The sequence below is a fragment of the Muntiacus reevesi genome, chromosome X (genome assembly GCF_963930625.1).
Source record: "Muntiacus reevesi chromosome X, mMunRee1.1, whole genome shotgun sequence".
Taxonomy (NCBI): Eukaryota; Metazoa; Chordata; class Mammalia; order Artiodactyla; family Cervidae; genus Muntiacus; species Muntiacus reevesi.
In genome coordinates this window covers 75,663,906-75,686,457 of record NC_089271.1, presented here as the reverse complement: position 1 = coordinate 75,686,457, position 22,552 = coordinate 75,663,906, and positions in this window count along the sequence as shown.

Here is a 22,552-nt window from a genome sequence, read left to right as displayed (position 1 = left end):
GAACAATTATATCCCACTCCTATTGATTTGTGTAAGGCAAAAATGATGCCAGAAGCTACTGTATTCAGTAGTGTTGTATATTGATGAAAGGCATTATCCTAGGTGTCAAGAACTTTTTGAAACCTCTCATTCATTCATTCATTTGATTATCTGATTTGTATCTGAAGCAATCCATACATACCCTGAATTGTATATATGGGGATAGTCTAATTTCACACTCTCCTCCAACCCCATGCCTCCTTATGCTCCTTAGTTGTTTTACAGTGACTTAAGATGTGTTTAACCTACCACAGCTTTTGCTCTACTAAAGTACTAATTGTTCAAAGTCCATTTCTCTTCTGTTTAACCCAGCCTCTGCTTGTGATCATTAGATAAAACAACATAAACACCTAACAATCAAAGATACCTGATTTAGAGATAAGATGGTGTGGACAAGGTTTCAGTTATTACAGTTTAAAAAGTGACTTTTACATTCAAAAATCAAGATGGTAGAGTAAGAAGATATGGAACTCACCTCCCTCCAACAGACACACCAAAAATACAGCTACATGTGGAAAAACTTTCATGGAAAACTAACTGGAAACTTTCAAAAAGACTCCTATAAAACCAAGGCTATAAGAAAAATACATGTGTAATTGGGTAGAATGGGAAAGAATCAAACAGGTCAGGACCTCTACTGCTGGGAGGGGACTAAGAATTAAAGAGAGATCACATGGGCAGACTCTTGCCCTGGGGAGTGAGCAGGTCAAGCCACAGACTGGGTATTCCACTCCTGGAGTGCTTCACAGAGGACACAAGTCCCCTTGGTGGCTTGGAGAATTGCTGGGACAAATAAAAAGGCTAAAGAAACCTGGATTCCACTTGTGAAGAGTGTGTGGGTGCTGGCTTGCCTCCAAGTAGGGCAGAGATATTGGTCCTAGCTATTGCCAAATTTTCTATGACTACCTCACTGCACTCCTTAGCCTGTGCCCCATGAACACCTCAGCCCTGCAAACTGCACACAACAGTTTGGCACTAGATCTGGGGCAGACATGACTAGGGAAGAGATGCAACTGTGGGCTGTCTGAGTGGAGCCACAGATGCAAACACAGGCAGAGGATTAGACTTCTGTAGGTACATGGGCCCTGCTTGCTTTAGCACTCCACTTTTTTGGGGAAGGTTCAGTGCAAGTGGAGGTAAGGAAAAACACATGCTTAAAAGAAACAGAGCCCATTCAAGCCTGACCATCAGGGCTTCCACTCTAGCAACTTGGAATGAAAACCCATCCCTGACAGGACCGCAACAGTTACTGAGCAGAGAAGAAGTTTATCTCATACCCTGTGCAAGCTCTAGGTATTATATTTCCAGCCCCATCCCCTACCAGTGTGATAACTGTCACACATTCCAAAGAAAGCTGTGACTTTTGTCCCTATCAAGTTCAGTCCTACCACCAAGCACACTGGGCACACACAGTCTGAATATGGATGCTCTTTCTCACAGAAGAACACTCCTTCAATATGACAACAGGTAACTGTTTCACCTAAATTCACAGATGCATAGAAAGCTAAGTGAAATGAAAAGGCAAAGGAAATACTCATGTGCAAGAGAAAACACCTAAAAAATAAATAGTGAAGTGGAACTAACTTGTTTTGTTTTGTTCTGTTTCATTTATTTTTATTAGTTGGAGGCTAATTATTTTACAATATTGTAGTGGGTTTTGTCATACATTGACATGAATCAGCCATGGAGTTACATGTATTCCCCATCCCGATCCCCCCTCCCACCTCCCTCTCCACCCGATTCCTCTGGGTCCTCCCAGTGCACCAGGCCCGAGCACTTGTCTCATGCATCCCACCTGGGCTGGTGATCTGTTTCACCCTAGATAATATACATGTTTCGATGCAGTTCTCTCGAAAAATCCCACCCTTGCCTTCTCCCATAGAGTCCAAAAGTCTGTTCTGTACATCTGTGTCTCTTTTTCTGTTTTGCATATAGGGTTATCGTTACCATCTTTCTAAATTCCATACATATGTGTTAGTATGCTGTAACATTCTTTATCTTTCTGGCTTACTTCACTCTGTATAATGGGCTCCAGTTTCATCCATCTCATTAGAACTGATTCAAATGAATTCTTTTTAACAGCTGAGTAATATTCCATGATGTATATGTACCACAGCGTCCTTATCCATTCGTCTACTGATGGGTATCTAGGTTGCTTCCATGTCCTGGCTATTATAAACAGTGCTGCGATGAACATTGGGGTGCACGTGTCTCTCTCAGATCTGGTTTCCTCAGTGTGTATGCCCAGCAGTGGGATTACTGGGTCATACAGCAGTTCTATTTTCAGTTTTTTAAGGAATCCCCACACTGTTCTCCATAGCGGCTGTACTAGTTTGCATTCCCACCAACAGTGTAAGAGGGTTCCCTTTTCTCCACACCCTCTCCAGCATTTATTGCTTGTAGACTTTTGGATAGCAGCCATCCTGACTGGCGTGTAATGGTACCTCATTGTGGTTTTGATTTGCATTTCTCTGATAATGAGTGATGTTGAGCATCTTTTCAAATGTTTGTTAGCCATCTGTAGGTTTTCTTTGGGGAAATATTGATTTAGTTTTTGGCCCATTTTTTGATTGGGTTGTTTATTTTTCTGGAATTGAGCTGCAGGAGTTGCTTGTATATTTCGGAGATTAATCCATTGTCTGTTGCTTCGTTTGCTATTATTTTCTCACATTCCGAAGGTTGTCTTTTCACCTTGAGTATAGTTTCCTTTGTTGTGCAAAAACTTTTAAGTTTAATTAGGTCCCATTTGTTTATTTTTGTTTTTATTTCAAATATTTTGGGAGGTGGGTTATAGATGTGATTTATTTCGGAGAGTATTTTGCCTATGTTCTCCTCTAGTAATTTTACAGTTTCTGGTCTTACATTTAGATCTTTAACCCATTTTGAGTTTTTTGTGTGTGTGGCAGGAGAGGGTTAGTAGGGAAATGTGAAAGACCTTTGCCACCAAACACTCAAATGAATGCCTCCCGCATAGAGACATTTGGTGTTCTAAAAGTCACGGGTGAGAAGACCATCTCAGTTGGAATGAAAGTGACGTTTTGTATATTGTAGCACTAGTCAGATCTGACAGATGTGATCTTGGGTTTCCCAATGAAAGCTATTTGCTACTTCCAACTCTATAGATCCTGATTCTGCCCCGAAGCATTCTCTGAAAAGGTAGTGTATGGCTTGTATCCAAAATTATCTATTAAGCACTTTGAAGGCCAAGCAGTGATTTCTCTGCCAATTGCAAAGTATTTTCAATAGTTAAATACCCTCCTTTTCAAATCATTGTTAGCTTACATAAACTTTTACATAAACTTTTCCTCTAATCAGCAAATTTTACATCAAATAGATTGACAAAAACCTGATACAAGATAAAACAATGTGAAGACAAAATTAGTCTTTTACTAATCACTGCCTAGAGCATTCTAATTTAAAAAATTCATTAACAAATTTACCTTAGCACCTAGAGCTATTCCTGTAAAGTAGTCATACATGCCATTTTATTTCTTCCTCCTCTCATTTTCTTCTTTCCTCCTTTTGAGTCTCCCAAGCCCACATGCTTTATTAGAACCTACTATGTAGAATATTATGTCTCCACAAATGACAAAACTATTTCATGTTACCAGATACTCAAGAACAGTATATAAAACTAACATTTGGGGGAATTCCCTGATGATCAAGTGGTTAGGACTCTGCCCTTCCTCTGCTGTGGGCCAGGGTTCAATCCTGGTCGGAGAACTAAGATCCTGCATACCAAGTAAAAAATTGAATAAATCATAAAACAAAATAAAAAATAAAACTAATATTTGAAAAGAGGACTTTCTGAACATTTTAATTAATTAAGAGAAATGATTTGGTGATTGATGAATTTTAGGTACTCCAAGAAGTCACTAGGAAGGGAGAGAGTTAAGGGTTGAGAAATGTTTTTCCAGTATTTCTAAAGTCACACCAAGCAGCCTAACCATAACATGGCACCACCATCACTTTATTTAACCACAATTTTACTTATCTCACACTCATTGAAGACGAGTAATCACCTAATCAACTTCTTACATGTTCTGTTGAGTAGAAGTCTTTATTGCCCCCTGCCTAAAAAAAAAAAAAAAAAAAAAAAAAAAAAAAAAAAAAAAAAAATCCTGAAATCCAGAACTCCTCTTATCCCTTAGCTAAAAGGAGAAAAGAAACATATTTTTATCTCTTCTCCCACTTATTTTTTAAAATCTCATTTCCTAGGAAGGGAACATTCTTTCCTTTTTCAAGGTAGCAAAGAGGCAGATGGATCGACTAACTTAAGGAGTCTTTGAGTCTTATCAAAACTCTATGCGCCACTATATTATTGAAAACCTAATTTTTACCTATCTAACCTATCTAAAATTGCAGACAAAATTTTATATTAGTGCTCATTTGTAAATTTTACCTAAATATAATTGTATATTTATGGGATTCCTAACCTAAAAAGTATTTTAATTTTTGGTTTCTGATGCTCTGCTCTGAAGGGTTCTCCAAAAACCAGGCAGCATTAACAAATCATAATTATTTAAGGAGACCTTTCTTTTATCAATGTTTCCTTGATATAATAATTTTACATCTATCAGCATTGTTTCAGGATTTACTACAAATAGTAAAAACAAAATTGGCTACTTAACTGAAAATATATTATTTCCTTCAAACAACTGGTTCTCCTGCTTTTATCTAGCTCTTTCTTTCCTGTAATTTGAAATTTTATTACTGTTTTGTCCATGGAAGATGGAAATTTTTAAATGCTTTGCAGGCACTTATTTATTAATCACAGTAAGGAAAGAAATAATTCACTTGTGTCAAAATCCAAAACTCAGACTACTTACTATGGGAACTTATTTTGATATATTATAGAAAAGCAGGTTACTCCATTTGAAAATACCTGTTAGTGATCCCTTAGGAAATAGACTGGTAAATATCTTCATTCTATGTCCTCTCCATAACCATTTTTCTCCAGGTTATCTACCATTTCTCCTTAATTCAGTTTATTTTCTTTCCTTTTGGGATATTTTATAATTTTTCTAGGACACTAAAAAGAGTCACAGATTTAATTTATAACATAATAGAACCTGATAAAAATATGATACCTGTGATGGCAGAAGATTTAGAGAAAATCCAGTTAGGGCACACTATTGAACCACATGCAAATGCTCATTTCTTTTGACAGAAATTTTATTTGTATCAATAAAAAGGAAAGAAGAGTTTGTTTAGTTCAGAACATTTGTATATCATTAAATATATGTTTTTCCTTTTTCATCTTGATATACTTGGTTTCTGCAATAATTTTGAAATTTCAGATCGATTTGTCTTTGTGTGTGTGTGTATGTATGTTAGTGGCTCAGTTGTGTCCAACTCTTTGCAACCCCTTGGACTATAGAACACTAGGTTCTTCTGTCCGTGGGATTCTCCAAGCAAGAATATTGGATTGGGTAGCCATTCTCTTCTCCAGGGTATCTTCCTGACTCAGGGATGGAACCTGGCTCTCCTACATTGCAGGGAGATTCTTTACTGATTAAGCCACCAGGGAAGCCCCAAGAGCCAATTAAATAGCAATCAATCCTTCATATACCAGGTTGCCTAAAATTCAATCTTCAATCTCCCCTTTTTCTGTTTATGTTAGTGTTCTAATTAGCATGGGTGAGGACTTAAGAAATGTTTTTTAAACCAGCTTGTATAAGAAAGTTCCCATTTACTTTTAATACTTCTAATGTGTTATTATAATATTTGAAGTATTTAATAAATATGGATTTAATTTATATTTGGATACTTTCAAGACTGTTAATATATTGTCTAAAAACCCTTCCTTTAGAACTCCATGTTCTAAACAGTAACCATTTATCAGCACTATACAAGACATAAACAATAGCTTGTCAAGCAAGTCTACCTTGATAACACCACTAAGAACAAAAAAAGTATTATTTTGTGCCTTATAATCCAGTAATATTATATGAATTAGCCAGCTTAAATAATAATGCATCTTATGTAATTGACAAGTCCTCATCATAGTGATAGGCTTTCATACATTTTTAAGCATGGTTCTCACTCTAGAAGATGAAACTCTAGAAACCCAATCTACCGATTTAGAAGTCATTCTGTAAATTATTTAACATAAAATATCTCAAAAAGCCACAGTTAATGCAAGTGTTGTCTCTAATGTAAAGGAGTTTCTCATATTGCCTGAATTCTAAAGGTAAAAGAGTGACATTCTAGGGCTTCCCTGGTGGCTCAGTGATAAAGAATCTGGCTGCCAATGTAGGAGACATGTTTTTGATCCCTGATCCAGGAAGATCCCACATGCCTCAGAGCAACTAAGCCTGTGCGCCCGAGCTATTGAGTTGGTGCTCCAGAGCATGGGAGCCACATCTACTTACCAAAGCCAAGGTGCCCTAGAGCCTGTGCTTGGTAACAAGAGAAGCCACTGCAATGAGAAGTCCACACACTGCAACTAGAGAGTAGCCCCCACTTGCCACAACTAGAGAAAAGTCCACGCAGCATAGCATAAACACCTAGCATAGCCAACTAAATAAACAAATTTTTAACGGCTGAGTAATATTCCATGGTGTATATGTACCACAGCTTCCTTATTCATTCGTCTGCTGATGGGCATCTAGGTTGCTTCCATGCCCTGGCTATTATAAACAGTGCTGTGATGAACACTGGGGTGCACGTATCTCTTTCAGATCTGGTTTCCTCAGTGTGTATGCCCAGAAGTGGTATTGCTGGGTCATATGGCAGTTCTATTTCCAGTTTTTTAAGAAATCTCCACACTCTTTTCCATAGTGGCTGTACTAGTTTGCATTCCCACCAACAGTGTAAGAGGGTTCCCTTTTCTCCACACCCTCTCCAGCATTTATATCAATGTATGACAAAACCCACTGAAAAAAAATAAAAATAAAAAGTAAAAAGTAAAAATAAATAAACAAATTTTTAAAAATAACGACATTCTGCTGCTGCTTAGTCACTTCAGTCGTATCCGACTCTGTGCGACTCCACAGACAGCAGCCCACCAGGCTCCTCTGTCCATGGGATTCTCTAAGCAATAATACTAGAGTGGGTTGCCATTTCCTTCTCCAGTGGCATTCTATTACAAGACAAACTGTAGTATTGGTAACCCTCCTTTCCCATTTTGCCTGCTATTCATCCTTCAAAATTCAATTCAAATTCCATCCCCATAAAACCTTCCTGATCTCTTTCACAGTGTAGGGTACTTCTCTGGCTACCATGTGGGCTCCCCTGGTGATACATAGTAAAGAATCTGCCTGCAATGCAGAAGACCTGGGATTGATCCCTGCGTTGGGAAGATCTCCTGGAGAAGGGAATGGCAGCCCATTCCGGTATTCTTGCCTGGGAAATTCCGTGGGCAGAGAAGCCTGGTAAACTACTGCCCATGGGGTTGCAAAGAGTTGGACACAACTGAGTGACTAGGCTACCATATACATATACCACTATTTTGATACTTTTAGCAATTTTCTTTAAACCCAAGTTGCAAAGAATGTACAGATAAATATGCAAATATAATCTGATGATGAATCAGCAGTATCCCATATTTATGCCTGATACATACTTTTTAATTTCACTTCCATCTTTTTCATTCATCTTCCTTTATTTTAAACTTCTTGGGTGCTCCATGTGGAAGGTTAAAGCATTTTAAAAAATGTTTTTTAAAGGTATCACTTGTTCCTACATTCATGAAAAAACTTTAAGAATTTAAACTTCCATTTAGAGCAATAATCAGTTCAGTTGCTCAGTTGTGTCCCAACTCTTCGTGACCCTATGTACTGCAGCATGCCAGGCTTCTCTGTCCATCACCAACTCCCAAAGCCTATTCAAACTCATGTCCATCACATCAGTAATGCCATGCAACCATCTCATCCTCTGTCATCCCCTTCTCCTCCTGCCTTCAATCTTTCCCAGCATCAAGGGTCTTTTCAAATGAGTCAGTTCTTTGCATCAGGTGGCCAAAGTACTGGAGTTTCAGCTTCAGCATCAGTCTTTCCAATGAATATTCAGGACTAGTTTCCTTTAGGATGGACTGGTTGGATCTCCTTGCAGTCCAAGGGACTCTCAGGAGTCTTCTCCAACACCACAGTTCAAAAGTATCATTTCTTAGATGCTCAGCTTTCTTTATGGTCCAACTCTCACATCCATACATGACCACTGGAAAAACCATAGCCTTGACTAGATGGACCTGTGTCCACAAGGTAATGTCTCTGCTTTCTAATATGCTGTCTAGGTTGGTCATAGCTTTTTTTCCAAGGAGTAAGTGTCTTTTAATTTCATGGCTGCAGTCACCATCTGCAGTGATTTTGGAGCCCAAGAAAATAAGTTCCATCACTGTTTCCATTGTTTCCCCATCTATTTGCCATGAAGTGATGGGGCCAGATGTCATGATCTTCGTTTTCTGAATGTTGAATCTTAAGCAAGCTTTTAAACTCTCCTCTTTCACTTTCTTCACGAGGCTTTTTAGTTCCTCTTCATTTTCTGCCATGAGGGTGGTGTCATTTGCATATCTGAGGTTATTGATATTTCTCCTGGCAATCTTGATTTCAGCTTGTGCTTCATCCAGCACAGCATTTCACATGATGTATTCTGCATATAAGTTAAATAAGCAGGGTGACAAATCACAGCCTTGTCATACTCCTTTCCCAATTTGGAACCAGTCCATTGTTCCATGTCTGGTTCTAACTGCTGCTTCTTGACCTGCATACAGATTTCTAAGGAGGCAGGTAAGGTGGTCTGGTATCTCCATCTCTTTCAGAATTTTCCACAGTTTGTTGTGACCCATACAGTCAAAGGCTTTGGCATAGTCAGTAAAGCAAATGTAGATGCTTTTCTGGAATTCCCTTGATTTTTCTATAATCTAACAGATGTTGGCAATTTGATCTCTGGTTCCTCTGCATTTTCTAAATCCAGCTTGAACATCTGGAAGTTCTCGGCTCAGGTACTTTTGAAGCCTAACTTGGAGAATTTTGAGCATTGCTTTGCTAGCCTTTGAAATGAGTGCAACTGTGCAGTAGTTTAAACATTCTTTACCATTGCCTTTCTTTGGGAATGGAATGAAAACTCACCTTTTCCCATCCTGTGGCCACTGCTGAGTTTTCCAGATTTGCTGACATATTGAGTGCAGCACTTTCACAGCATCATGTTTTAAGATTTTAAATAGCTCAGCTGGAATTCCATTACCTCCACTAGCTTTGTTCGTGTGATGCTTCCTAAGGCTTACTTGACTTTGCACTCCAAGATGTCTGGCTCTAGGTGAGTGATCACACCATTGTGGTTATCTGGGTCATTAAGATGTTTTTTGTACAGTTCTTCTGCATATTCTTGTCATTTCTTCTTAAGTTTTTCTTCTTCCATTAGTTTCATACTGTTTCTGTCCTTTATTGTGCCCATCTTTGCATGAAGTGTTCCCTTGGTGTCTCTAATTTTCTTGAAGAGATCTCTAGTCTTTCCCATTCTATTGTTTTCCTCTATTTCTTTGCACTTATCACTTAGGAAGACTTTCTTATCTCTCCTCTGCATTCAGATGGATGTATCTTTCCTTTTCTGCTTTGCCTTTCACTTCTCTTGTTTTCTCTTGTCTCCTCAGACAACCATTTTGCCTCCTTACATTTCTTTTTCTTGGGAATGGTTTTGATCACAGCCTCCTGTACAATGTTACAAGCCTCTGTCCATAGTTCTTCAGGCACTCTGTCTATCAGATCTAAATCCCTGAATCTATTTGCCACTTCCACTGTATAATTGTAAGGGATTTGATTTGGGTAATACTTGAATGGTCTAGTGGTTTTCCCTACTTTCTTCAATTTAATTCTGAATTTTGCAATAAGGTGTTCATGATTTGAGCCACAGTCAGCTCCCAGTCTTGTTTTTGCTGACTGTGTAGAACTTCTCCATCTTCAGCTGCAAAGAATATAATCAGTCTGATTTCAGTGTTGACCATCTGGTGATGTCCACGTGTAGAGTTGTCCCTTGTGTTGTTGGAAGAGGGTGTTTGCTATGATCAGAATGTTCTCTTGGCAAAACTCTGTTATCCTTTGCCCTGCTTCACTTTGTACTTCAAGGCCAAACTTGTTTGTTACTCTAGGTGTTCCAGGTTCAAAATATGTAATATAGTATTATTAGCTATAATCACCAGGCTGTATGCTATGTTCCCTTGACCTACTTATTTTATAACTGGAAATGTGTACCTTTTGATTCTCTTCTCCTATTTGACCCACACCAATCCACCCCCAATTCTGAAAACCATCAATTTGCTTTCTATGAGTTTTTTTTGTTGTTGTTGTTTTGGTTTTAGATTCCACATGTAAGTGAAATCCCAAAGTATTTGTCTTTTTTTCACTTATTTCACTTAGTACAATGCCCTCACGATCCATCTATATTGTCAAAAATGGTAAGATTTCACTCTTTGGCGAGGAACTGTGGTTAATATATATATCTTATATTTTCTTTGTCCATTCATTTGTTGATTGACACCTAGGTAGTTTTCATATCTACTGTTTATTATTGGAAATAGTGCAGCAATGAACATGGGGCAAATATCTTTTGAAATTAGTGTTTTCATTTTCTGTTTATAAGTACCCAGAAGTGGAGTTGCTGGATCAATGGTAGTTCTACTTGTAATTTTTTGAGGAGCATTTATACTGTTTTCTGTAGTGGTTGCACCATTTTACATTTCCACCAACAGTGCATGAGGGTTCCACATCCCTGTCAACACTTGTTATTTCTTATCTTTTTGATAATAGCCTCCCTAAGAGTATGAGGTTGTATCTCATTGCAGTTTTGATTTGCATTTCCCTGATAAATAGTGATGTTGAGCATCTTTCATGTACCTGCTGGCCATCTTTTTTCTTTTTTTTTTTTTTCTGAAAAATGTCTATTTAGATCCTCTGTCTATTTTTAAAATCAGATTAATTTTTTTCTGTTGAGTGATATGAATTCTTTATATTTTTTCAAGATTAACCTCTTATCAAATATACAATTTGCAAATGCTTTCCCCTGTTTAGTAGGTTGTCTATTCACTTTGTTGATGGTTTTCTATTTATGTACCTCAGATATCATTTGTTGCCAAACTAGCTAATTGACAGGGGAAAAATATTATGAAAGAAAAACAATTACCCAACCTCACACAGGGTGAAAGCTGTCTTTCAATGCTTCTAAAATACCATAGCCTAATCCTTTCTTCTTGCAGTTTTATTATTCTATATTTGTCTGGGATACTGGGATGCTGAAGCTGAAACTACAATATTTTGGCCACCTGATGTGAAGAATTGACTCATTTGAAAAGACCCTGATGATGGGAAAGATTGAAGGCAGGAGGAGAAGGGGACGATAGAGGATAAGATGGTAGGATGGCGTCACCGACTCAATGGACATGCTGCTGCTGCTGCTGGTAAGTCGCTTCAGTCGTGTCCAACTCTGTGCAACCTCAGAGACGGCAGCCCACCAGGTTCCCCCGTCCCTCGGATTCTCCAGGCAAGAACACTGGAATGGGTTGCTGTTTCCTTCTCCAATGAATGAAAGTGAAAAGTGAAAGTGAAGTCACTTAGTCATGTATGACCCTTAGTGACCCCATGGACTGCAGCCCACCAGGCTCCTCCGTCCATGGGATTTTCCAGGCAAGAGTACTGGAGTGGGGTGTCATTGCCTTCTCCAATGGACATGAGTTTAAGTAAACTCCGGGAGTTGGCGATGGACAGGGAGGCTTGGCGTACTGCAGTCCATGGGGTCGCAAAGAGTAGGACATGACTGAGCGACTGAACTGAACTGAGATACTGCTGTAATGGTTGCTTACAAATAACTGTTTATCATTTGACCAGGGCCAGACCAGCAAAATGAGAAAAATGACAATATATTGAGTTTTTCATAATGCTAATCATATTACATTATTTAGTTTGGCTGTCTTTTATACTAAAATTGTGTCATTGTCATATGTATGAAATGGAAATAAAAGTGAATTAAAATTGCAATTATCTTAATAAGCAAAATTAAAAGTTGGCAACCTTATGTTGGTCATTACAAATTGGGTAGAGGGACATGGATTTTACTGGCCCATGAAATCCCAGAATCTCAGAAACATTTTAGAAAATTACATTCACATAGTTTTTGAGAATGTGATTTTTTCTTTCCCTTTGGATATCTGGAGATAATTAAATGTTTATTAGTGATTTATGTAGAAATAAATATTTTCTTATCGTTTTTGACCCACCCAGACTCTCACTCTTATGTTCCACTTTTTATTTAAAATTCTCTGTGATGTTTAGTAAAAACTCCAAATTCCTTTCAATCATTGTAAATTCCAAAGTTCTTGCAATCATTGTACAGCTAATATCTGGAACTAGTTTGAGATATTTTAATTCTGAATTTAAATATTTCAAAATAGTTCCAAATACTAACGGTAGGTGGTGCTAATGAGTTTCTGACAAAATAGTTTCACCCTTATATTTACTATAGAATGGGGGGAAAATTGGATGAGTCACAACTTCAAGTGTCCAAAGTTTTAGGATTTTAAAACAACTTTAATCTTAAAATATTAAATTAATTGGTTAAACATCAACACGTGTTGCTTGGGTACAAGATAGTATATCAAATCTCTTTTCTTTTACTTAATTTTTAATGCCATTTTATACCTGAAAATGCCATGAAAATACTTTTGAGATAAAACATGGATCTAAATGTAAATCCCTGACTATTTTTTAATAGAGAGGAGAGCTCTTAAACTATTGCCAAGGTAAATTTCAATAGGGCCTTTGTGGCTATTGGAAAGTGTGAACTCAAATCATTAGCAAGCTCTGAATAGAAGAAATAATACAAACACTTGCAGCTTAATGTGGCCACTGAGAAATAAGCAAGCTACATTTTTATGTGAAAATGGCTAATAAAAATGTAATTTTTGTTTATTGCTATCCTCAGGAAAAACCTGTTTTAAAATTGTGAAATTTCCATGGAAATACATCACATTAAAAAAAAAAAAAAACTCCTTTGGGATTCACAATACATTTAATTTGTGTGATAATATGATAATGGCAGTGGAGTTACCATTTGGTTATTGTGCTTCTGAAAATATTTTTGGCTGAGATATATTATAATAGAGTCATAAGTTACAACAAATCTCATTCTTCTCATTTCAATTTTATTCACATTCTTGGAAACTGGATTTCCCAATGCATTTCTAAAATTAAGCACATATGGTCCTGGGAAGTTTGAGCTGATCTAGGCTAGGAGGAGGATGGGATGGAGAGACATGAAATGGCTCATTATCCTCTTCCATTGTTTTTCAGCATTTTGATGTTGAACTGTTTTTGTCCCCCCTAAGGAGGACTAAACTAATGTGCCTTCATGGAAGTAGTAGAATGAAAATCATGTAAAACTATCTAGTGAATTTTTTAAAAAACAAAGTTTTAAAAATATTTTAAACATTTAAACCTTTAAAATGATCCTAGTCCACCAAAATCTCATCCATGTCTCAAAAAGGTATACTTATGGAAACTACTATAAGCTGATTCTTACCTGTCTACAAATATACTCATTTTGAGAAGAAAAAAAAAAGTGAAATATATTTACACAAGTTTTTAACAATGAACTAGTTAATTCTCTGCCAAAAATCAATTGTTTCACTGAATTTTTTTAAGCAATCAAATTTAAGCAGTGAAAGAAATCTAGGTTCTGTATCTTGATGTGTGAAAAGTCACTTAAAGCATTTTTCAAATAATAAATAGAGTCATTAAGACACAATTTGTCAGTACCCTTGGGACCTTAAGACTTTTGACACTGGCAAAGTGAAACATTCAAATTTATAAAACTCAGGAGAAAGTCATATTTTCTTCCCAAGTATTTTGGACTTTTGCAAAATGAAAGCTCTATTCTCAAGACACTTTTGCAAGTAATCCACTGAGCCCATAGGGAAAGCATCATGCATTTGGAGGTGTTGCATATAATTTATTTCACCATTACAGAAACCACCATAATAATTTAATTAGAATGTAGGTTTTGGGTGTTTGTGCTTTATCGTTTGTTTGTTTTTTGTCTTGTGTTCCTGTAATTGCTTTCCTTGAAATGCTTGGTTCCATACTAATTCTTGAAATTGTCCTGAAAGGTAATATGAAATGGAGTGAATTAAGTGTACAATTTCTCCTGTTACTAGAAAATGTATAACGTTTTATATGAGAATTCTATCAGAATTGAAGGTTCTGATTTTTTTTCTAATTTATAAAACTTGTTGTGTTCAAAGCAATAAAACCTCATTCATTTCAGATTATTATCAGTTTATTCTCTGAAAGTCCACACTGAAAATATAACCCAGAATGAATAAGAATTATCCCAATTGCTGAAATATGGAGTTCTGTGCAGATACTATACCATTACTGTTAGGTGGTATGACTATGAAAATTTTAAGACTTCAATATATAAAATGACTTAAAATGTTAGAAATAATAGTAAGAATTTACATTCTTAACCCTTTGAGTTTTAAGAAGGAACAAAATAGCCAAATGTCATGCTGTTGCTTTAATATGACTGTCACCCAGGAAGCACATCCTCATCCTGTAGTATCATCACAATATGAATATGAGAACATATTTCAAAAGAGGAGGAGAGAATGATTTAGGAAAAAGTATATTTTTACTTGGACTCATTTTGGCAAGTCATTCCATTTAACATAGCACTTTATATATTTAATTTAAAGTATGTATATAGAAAATCATGGTTTAAATGGGGAAATAGCCCCTCATAAAGAACAGGAAGGTGGGGATGGATATTTTTCAGGACCTACTATGTACCTGTTTCTTTGCTGGGTGCTTTATAAATATTATCTCATTTATAGGTATCTATAGTTTTTGGAAGGACCGATGCTGAAGCTGAAGCTCCAATACTTTGGCCATCTGATGTGAAGAACTGACTCACTGATAAAGACACTGATGCTGGGAAAGATTGAAGGCAAAAGGAGAAGATGGCGGTAAAGGATGAACTGGTTAGATAGCATCACTCACTCAATGGACATGAATGTGAGCAAACTTCGGGAGATAGTGAAGGATGGGGAAGGATGGGGAAGGATGGGGAAGGACTGCTTTCTGCAGTCCATGGGGTCACAAAGAGTCAGACTGAATAAAAACAACGGTTACTATTACTGGGAAACAGTACCTTGAAAGAGTTTGAGATAACTGATTTTTATGTTCCTGTTTTAAAAAAGAACCTCAGATACTAGAGAAGGATATAGGATAAATAGAATTCATGCAATAGGGAAGAACAAATCTGACTCCATATTGGACCTGTTTCTTTTTCTTTAACCTTTGTATTAGACTGCTATTGCTACAGGTTTAGAATGTTGCCTAGAGCATGAAATATACAGGATAACCTATTCTCAAGGCTTTGACCTTTGGAGGTATAATCATTTTCCATTCATACAGAGATAAACAGTTGCAGAACAGAGATTAACATTTGTCTTGTTGGAGGTTACCAGAACATTGTGACTGGACTTATGTGTGAACAGCTGCTAGAACAAAGGATTCTGGCACCAAGAAGTTTGCAGCAATCAACCCCACTCCCTCACTTTTTAATATAAAATAAGCCTGAATTCTAACTCAGGTAATAGTTCTTTGGGACAATAATCTACCCTCTCTGTGTGCTGGCTTTCCAAATAAAGTTGCTATTTCTTGTCCCAACAACTTGTCTCTCAATTCATTGACCTCCCATGACTCAAGCAGTATGAGCTTAGACTCTTAACATTTACATTGAAACTAGAGTCTCAAAATATCTAACCTGGAGTTGAAAATAGCTATAGTTTCAAATCAGAAAAATAATTCCCTTGGTGAATAATACACTTTATATGTGTCAAATCTGAAAGGTGAATCTTCTACCTGCTCAGGACTCTGAAGAGGTAGGCATACTGAATTCAGATGGGATACATTCTTGGATATTAACCATTTACATGTAAGTAACTATTTTCTACAAAAATAAATGCTTGTATCAACCAATATTATAAAACATTATGACAACTCTACAGTGTACAATCCTATCTCTGATTAATAGAGCACAAAATTGAGTTTAAACAAAGCAAACGGTGTCAATAGAACTATGTTACATTTCCTTTAGTGCAACTGTTGTTGATATGGATTTAATAAGTGAAGGAGAAAGAGACAAATAATATTATCTTCTTTTTGATCTAAAGGGGACATATACAGGAGGGCCATTTTAATGTAGGTCATCACTTTAAGCCAGTTCAGTCAAAAGGGTACCAAAAAATTAACAAAATCAAAATGTCATTTTAATCTTGATGTTCTTATGCACACATGGGGTTATAGGTAAACATAGGTGGACCTAACAAGGAACAACATTCTCATGTATAAGAGTCATCATTTAAATGCCACTTTAATTATGAAATTATGTATCAGTTCAGTTTTCAGTCACTCAGTAGTGTCCAACTCTTTGTGACCCCATGGACTTCAGCACGCCAGGCTTCCCTGTCCATCACCAACTCCTGGAGCTTGCTCAAACTCATGTCCATCAGGTTGGTGATGCCATCCAGCCATTTCATCCTCTGTTGTCCCCTTCTCTTCCCACCTTCAATCTTTCTCAGCATCAGGGTCTTTTCCAATGAGCCAGTTCTTCACATCAGGTGGCCAGAGTATTGGAGTTTCAGCTCCAGTATCTGTTCTTCCAATGAATATTCAGGACTGATTTCCTTTAGGATGGACTGATTGGATCTCCTTGCAGTCCAAGGGAGTCTCAAGAGTCTTCTCCAACACCACAGTTCAAAGCATCAATTCTTCAGCACTCAGCTTTCTTTATAGTCCCACTCTCACATCCATACATGACAATCAGTAAGTCCTAAGGGCACTGTTTATTGGACTAAAGCTGACAATGGGTTGGACCTCTCAATACGAAGTTAAAGTAACAAGTGAAGAATATAATGATTGCAACTGACAGAAGTTTTACTAGAAAATCCAGGGCTGGCCCAGAATGTGTTGATCATAGACCTTAAAGAAAAGAGTAATACCAGGTGCTTTTGACAAAAAAAAAAAAAAAAAAAAAAAAAAATTGACAAAAAAAAATTGTGTTGATTACAAAATCAACATTTAGAACACACTCTTATTTATGTGAATTCTTGGCTCTGCCCTGTAGTAGGAAGGGCAGCACTTGGTGTTCCAGAACATAGGAGGGAAATGGGAGGCCAATACAAACTGACAGATGCCATTTCAGAATTCTGTGGGCTGTAAGGTGTTCAAGAGCAAAGGCCATTCCTATTCTTAATCCATCTTCTATAACCCACCACTGCCTCACACTGTAGTCTGCATCAAGTATAGTACAATAAACATATGTTGACGATGATAATATTGTCTTGAATGGTTAAGATGACCCACAACACAATGAGAAGCAGACAGATGATGACAAACTTTGAGAGAATGAGAAATAATCCCTTTACTGAGTCAACTGACTGACTATTGAAATATTTAAGTGCTAGGTATCATGTAAGATTGCTGCCCTCTAATACAAATAGATGGAGAAATATACCGTATTCATGGAATGGAAGAATCAATATTGTCAAAATGGCTATACTACACAAAGCAATCTATAGATTCAATGCAAGCCCTATCAAGCTACCAACGGTATTTTTCACAGAACTAGAGCAAATAATTTCACAGTTTGTATGGAAATACAAAAAACCTTGAATAGCCAAAGCAATCTTGAGAAAGAAGAAGGGAACTGGAGGAATCAACCTGCCTGACTTCAGGCTCTACTACAAAGCCACAGTCATCAAGGCAGTATGGTACTGGCACAAAGACAGACATATAGATCAATGGAACAGCATAGAAAGCCCAGAGATAAATCCACGGACCTATGGACACCTTATCTTCGACAAAGGAGGCAAGGATATACAATGGATAAAAGACAACCTCTTTAACAAGTGGTGCTGGGAAAACTGGTCAACCACTTGTAAAAGAATGAAACTAGAACACCTTCTAACACCACACACAAAAATAAACTCAAAATGAATTAAAGATCTAAATGTAAGACCAGAAACTATAAAACTCCTAGAGCAGAACATAGGCAAAACATTCTCCAACATAAATCACAGCAGGATCCACTATGACCCACCTCCCAGAATATTGGAAATAAAAGCAAAAATAAACGAATAGGTTATCATTACCATCTTTCTAAATTCCATATATATGTGTTAGTATGCTGTAATGATCTTTATCTTTCTGGCTTACTTCACTCTGTATAATGGGCTCCAGTTTCATCCATCTCATTAGAACTGATTCAAATGAATTCTTTTTAATGGCTGAGTAATATTCCATGGTGTATATGTACCACAGCTTCCTTATTCATTCGTCTGCTGATGGGCATCTAGGTTTCTTCCATGTCCTGGCTATTATAAACAGTGCTGCGATGAACATTGGGGTACACGTGTCTCTTTCAGATCTGGACTCTGTTGGAGAAGGTGAGGGTGGGATGTTTCGAGAGAACAGCATGTATATTATCTATAGTGAAACAGATCACCAGCCCAGGTGGGATGCATGAGACAAGTGCTCGGGCCTGGAGCACTGGGAAGACCCAGAGGAATCGGGTGGAGAGGGAGGTGGGAGGGGGTATCAGGATGGGGAATACATGTAACTCCATGGCTGATTCATGTCAATGTATGACAAAACGCCCAAAAAATAAAAAAATAAAAAATATTAATAATAAAGTAAAAAAAAAAAAAAAAAAAAAAAAAAAAAAAACGAATGGGACCTAATTAAACTTAAAAGCCTTTGAACAACAAAGGAAACTATAAGCAAGGTGAAAAGAGAGCCCTCAGAATGGGAGAAAATAATAGCAAACAAAGCAACAGACAAAGGATTAATCTCAAAAATATACAAACAACTCCTGAAGCTCAATTCCAGAAAAATAAATGACCCAATCAAAAAATGGGCCAAAGAACTAAACAGACATTTCTCCAAAGAAGACATACCAATGGATAACAAACACATGAGAAGATGCCCAACATCACTCATTATCAGAGAAATGCAAATCAAAACCACAATGAGGTACCATTACACGCCAGTCAGGATGGCTGCTATCCAAAAGTCTACAAGCAATAAATGCTGGAGAGGGTGTGGAGAAAAGGGAACCCTCTTACACTGTTGGTGGGAATGCAAACTAGTACAGCCACTATGGAGAACAGTGTGGAGATTCCTTAAAAAAAAAAAACTGGAAGTAGAACTGCCATATGACCCAGCAATCCCACTCCTGGGCATACACACGGAGGAAACCAGATCTGAAAGAGACACATGCACCCCAATGTTCATCGCAGCACTGTTTATAATAGCCAGGACATGGAAGCAACCTAGATGCCCATCAGCAGATGAATGGATAAGGAAGCTATCGTATATATACACAATGGAATATTACTCAGCCATTGAAAAGAAGACATTTGAATCAGTTCTAATGAGATAGATGAAACTGGAGCCCATTATACAGAGTGAAGTAAGCCAGAAAGATAAAGACCAATACAGTATACTAATGCATATATATATGGAATTTTAAAAGATGGTAATGATAACCCTATATGCAAAACAGAAAAAGAGACACAGATATACAGAACAGACTTTTGGACTCTGTGGAAGAAGGCGAGGGTGGGGTGTTCTGAGAGAACAGCATCGAAACATGTATATTATCAAGGGTGAAATTGATCACCAGCCCAGGTTGGATGCATGAGACAAGTGTTCAGGGCTGGTGCACTGGGAAGACCCAGAGGGATGGGATGGGATGGGAGGCAGGAGGGGGGATTGGGATGGGGAACACATGTAAATCCATGGCTGATTCATGTCAATGTATGGCAAAAACCACTACAATATTGTAAAGTAAGTAGCCTCCAACTAATAAAAATAAATGAAAAGAAAAAAAAATTGCTGCACTTTAGGAGTCAGCCTGCTTGAAAAATAATACACATTGCACAAATCCAACAAGAGATTTATTCCAATGTCTTAAACAGATTATCTCTTATTAGCCAGTGTGTAAGGTTTAAAAAATTTGAAGTTAATTTTTAGAGCAAGGAGAATTCTTAAAAAGATTTCAGGGAAAGGGAATTCTATATATTCTACCCATTTAGTAAAGGAAATATCAATATTGTATTTATTTTTAGTAAATAGTGCCTATCCAAGCAATAATAATGTTCCAGAAGCTACTCTTCATGCTGCACAGTGAGATCAAACACCGATAAGTGGAGAAAAAGACAAGACCGTGGGCTCTATTTCCCCTCCCCAAATATCTAATCATCAATGATATGAATCCTTTCATGCCTGGCCATTGAGCAGAGAAACTGCAGTAATTTTCCAGAGAAGTCTCATTAAAAAAAGCCAAATTGGGAAATTGCTGGTCATCCAGTGATTAGGACTCCATGTTCTCACTGCTGAGGGCCCAGGTTCGATCCTTGGTTGAGGTACAAAAATTCCATAAGCTGGGCAGTTGGCCAAATAGTTAATTTTTTTTTTTAAGAAAAATCCACATTAAATCCAAGTTTTCCAAGACTTCAAATCTTTTTGAAGATGGCCAATTCCCATTATAAAAATATCTACCCTAGGGATTGTATGAGATGTTAAGAGATTATGTTGTTATATTATGTGGTTTTAAAATTATGTAAGAGAATAATCAGAGTCTGCGTTAATAGAAAAATATAAAAATAGCACTTAGAAATCAAGGAAAGCTCATTGGATCAAATTTTGATGCAGATGGGACACCGAAAGTTATCAGGAGGAAAAAAAGCTCCAAGGGAGAATGCATTACTTGGAAAGTAAGTAGAACCCGGGTAGAAGTCTTGCTGTATTGGAGCATTGTGGGAATAACAATTGTGTGATTAAGGAAAAGTATAATCTTTGTTTATATTGAAGTAGTAGAGATTTTTAAAAGTTATTGTCACAGAAAAAATAATATTCTAAAATGCTAGTATACTATGAAATAATCAGTTACACACAACCTTTTTTCTAAAGCTGACTTTAAGAAAAATCTCATATATTGAGCCAACTGTGCAAAGGAAATTGCAGGGAAATTTCATTCTTCAAAATCTATAGAAAACCATATTCTATTCTTTCTCTATATCTGAGGAAGTGGTGTTTTTCCTTTCCTCACTCTTTTTTCCACTTATGCCCTGGATCCCATTTCATCTCAACATCTCTGAAACCTTGCTCCATCAATTGCCCCTTCTTTCTGTGATTTCATCTTTTCTATGTCTTCCTCTTAACCCACATGCACGCTCTGGTTTCCTTGCACTCAAATTAAAACAAGCAAACGAATACACTCTTTGATCCTTGATCTGGGAAGATTCCACATGCCACAGGGCAACTGGGCCCACAAACCCAACTACTGAGCCTGAAAGTCGCAACTACTGAGCTCGCATGCCCTAGAGCCCACGTTCTGCCACAACAGAAGCCACTGTAATGAGAAGCCTAAGCATTGCAACTAGAGAGTAGCCCCTACTTGGTGCAACTAGAGAAAGCCCGCACAGCAACAAAGACCCAGTGCAGCAAATAAGTAAATAAATAAATTAGAAATTATGTTTTTTTCTTGATCTGCTTTTTTTCCCCACACTGTGCAGCGTGTGAGATCTTAGTTCCTCAACAACCAGAGATCAAACCTGTGCCCTGTGCAGTGGAAGGATGGAGTGTTAACCATTGGACTGTTAAGGAACTCTGTGATCTACTGACTTCTTTGAGTTCTATTTCTCTTCCTCTGTCCCATAATTAAACTTCTCAATAATCTGCACTTACTGTTCTCAATAATCTACACTTACTGTTTTGCAGTTTGGCTACCCTTCCACTTCATTTTGTTTCCATTTCTTTCTTGTAATTGAAACTACATTCAAATCAGGAGCTCTTAAGCTGGTACTCATTCACAAGAATTCAGAGTTATCAGAACTTGCATCAGAAAAAAATAAATTTTGATTTTCACTAGCCACTAACTGAAAATTGACATGTCCTTTTATTATGAATATAGGAAGAAAATCACAGTAGAATTAGCAGTATCTGTGACTCTGTAACCAATAGAAGCCACAGATATTTTCATACCACATATATGTCATTTCACATATCTTAAAATGCCATTTATACTCATCACTACTTTGGAATTAAGTTAGTTATTAGATTGTACATGATTGCAGTCTTTCTGTCTACAGATACTTTGTCCACATAGATAGCCAACTATTGGACAATTCTGCTCCTACTGGTCATTTGGCCACCAAACAGTGAAGTCACATGTTCTTACATTGGTAAACCAAGCATATAAGTCACCTTCAGATATTCCCTACCTATAACGGATAATTGATCAACACAGAAGGAATGAGCCAAAGATCACTCCAAAGTTTATTGTTTTTATTCAAGCTAAGCAACAACAACCTTCACACTATGTCATTTGGAAAATAAAACCTAATTTTAAATTGCCTTTATTTGAAGTGTATCGTCTTGTTACTCAGTGATAAATCAGACATATGTTACTATTTCACCAAATTTTTAAATATTTTAAAAACAACATTCTATATAAT